This window comes from Anopheles arabiensis, assembly GCF_016920715.1.
Source record: "Anopheles arabiensis isolate DONGOLA chromosome X unlocalized genomic scaffold, AaraD3 X_pericentromeric_contig0020, whole genome shotgun sequence".
Classification (NCBI taxonomy): Eukaryota; Metazoa; Arthropoda; class Insecta; order Diptera; family Culicidae; genus Anopheles; species Anopheles arabiensis.
In genome coordinates this window covers 20,001-22,500 of record NW_024412098.1, presented here as the reverse complement: position 1 = coordinate 22,500, position 2,500 = coordinate 20,001, and the positions used below count along the sequence as shown (strand labels likewise).

At 46.6% G+C, this 2,500-nt stretch overlaps 1 pseudogene; it reads left to right on the top strand.

Moving 5' to 3' along the window:
* Positions 1-2,500, top strand: part of LOC120907796 — a 9,145-nt pseudogene that overhangs the window by 3,689 nt on the left and 2,956 nt on the right.

The window sequence follows — 2,500 nt, the reverse complement described above, 5'->3', positions numbered from 1 at the left end:
GGAAGCGGCCTGAGGCTCTGCTGATATCGGACTGCACTTCCGAGGAGCTGGCGAAATTGCTCAAGGAAATGAAGCAGTCCGATGCTCTTAAATCGGTTGGAGAGACAATCTCTAAGGTCCGACGGGCTCCCAGAATGGAGGCATGTTGCTAGAACTTAAGCAGGGTAGTTCTGCTAGTGCAATTGCCCCAAAGGTTAAGGAAGCGGTGAAGGGCAAGGCGTCAGTGAGAACGCTAGCTCCTTCTAAAATGATTGAGATCATGCATCTCGATGAAATTACCACCCCAGAGGAGGTTGCGGAGTCTGTCAAAGCACAGCTCAACATCGAGATAGAAACAGATCGTATCAAAATGAAGAAAGGCCGCGCGGCCGGTACGCAGTGGGCACGGATCAACGTATCGCTGCCAGACTTTCAAAGCTTCTTGAATTTGGGAAAGCTGAAAGTTGGTTGGTCGATATGCCATATCCGCGAGGTTATGGAAGAGCAGAAATGCTATAAGTGTTGGAAGGTAGGCCATACGAGCTACCATTGTAGGGAACCAGACAGAAGTAATCTGTGCTGGAAATGCGGTTTGAGTGGACACAAGAAGCAAGCTTGTACCAACTCTGTCAAGTGTTTGGATTGCGGTACGAGGTCACAGAACCTTCACGCAACGGGCAGTTATATGTGTCCCCGTAGGCGAACGATTAGATAATAATGGTTAGGTTGCTACAACATAACCAGAATCATAGTTATGCTGCATTTCAATTAATGTGGCAAACGATTAGGGAAGAATCTGCGGATATAGTGTTGATTGCAGATCCGTATCTGGCAACAACCAACGTCAAAGTGTTACGCAATGACGATAACACAGCAGCGGTAGTGGTTAACGCGGACTTACCAGTTAAGGTAGTCAGTAAGGCTCTGAAGGGTTTAATGATAGTTGACATAGGTGATATGCGAGTGGTTAGCGTTTACGCGCCACCTAGATTTAGTATGGAAGAGTTCCAGAACATGTTGGATAACACGGTAATGGCCGTAACCGGTATCCACAAATTCGTTATCGGGGGGACTTCAACGCTTGGTCATCAAGTTGGAACAACCAACTTGGCGAGCGTGGAGAAACCCAGAAACGAAGAGGTGAGTTGGTTTTATCAACCTTTGCGCAGATTGACGCAATTTTATTGAACGACGGCAGCACCCCAACTTATGTTGGACCAGGGCGCACGTCAGTAGTTGATCTTACTTTTGCGAGCCGAACCGTAGCAAGATCATTTAAGTGGGAGGTGTTATCTAGCTATATGAACTCTGATCATCGTGCAATACGAATAGATCTTGAGACGCAAAGCGTGCGTAATCTGTCCCGACCCATAACGGGATGGAGCATCAAGTATTTTAGCAAAGATATATTTGAAGTTATGATGCAAGCCGCTTTTGAGACCGAGGTCACAACAAGCGAAGACTTAATGCGTATACTTGTCACGGCGTGTAATGCGACGATGACTAAACGTAAGAGGTACACTCTAACAAGAGTGCATTTTGGTGGACGTTAGAGATTGAGGCACTTCGCAAAGAGTGCAAACACCGCGATCGATTAGCGCAAAGAGCTTTTAATACTGATCTCTATTCTACTTTTAGGGACGAGTTCAAGGTGGCACGGAATGCCCTCAAGCGATTGATCAAGCATACCCGACAGAGGAAGTGGAAAGAGTTCCTGGGAACAGCGAACAACGCATCATTTGGTATAGTATATCATACGTTCAAGAAAGTGGCCGAGGTTCGATTGGACCCCGAACCATGACATTGGACGAGTTTAGGGAAGTGGTGAGCGAGCTTTTCCTACTCACCCAAACACGGTGTGGCCTGAATATCGTATCGATCAGCCACGAGAGTTTGAAAGGGTAACTAATGATGAGATTCTTGCGGTTGCCAGGAGACTACCCTAACAAGAAGAGCGCCGGGACCAGATGGTATCCCGAATGAGGCGCTGAAAGTTGGTATGTTGACTGCAACCGATGCATTTTGCAGGGTTTACCAAGGCTGTTTAGAGAACGCGAAGTTCCCCGATGAGTGGAAAAGGCAGAGGTTGGTGTTAATACCGAAGCCGAACAAACCACCAGGGAACCGGGTTCAGTTCGCCCCATTTGTCTACTAGACGGGGCAGGTAAAGGTTTAGAACGCATCATAGTGCAACGGCTAAATGCACACATCGAGGAGGTCAACGGACTGTCTGACGACCAATTTGGTTTCAGAAGTCGTCGATCTACAGTTGATGCGATTCAACGGGTAGTGGACATTGTTTCGGTAGCTAGAAGTAGAAACAGATACAGTGGACGGTATTGTGCAGTTGTTACATTAGATGTTACTAATGCTTTTAACAGTGCTTCATGGTTGGCGATTGCAAATGCTTTACAGAGAATTAACACTCCTAAATATCTTTATGATATCATTGGTGATTATTTTAGGAATCGTGTGCTGATGTATGATACCACAGATGGACCGGCAGAGATTGCAGTCACAT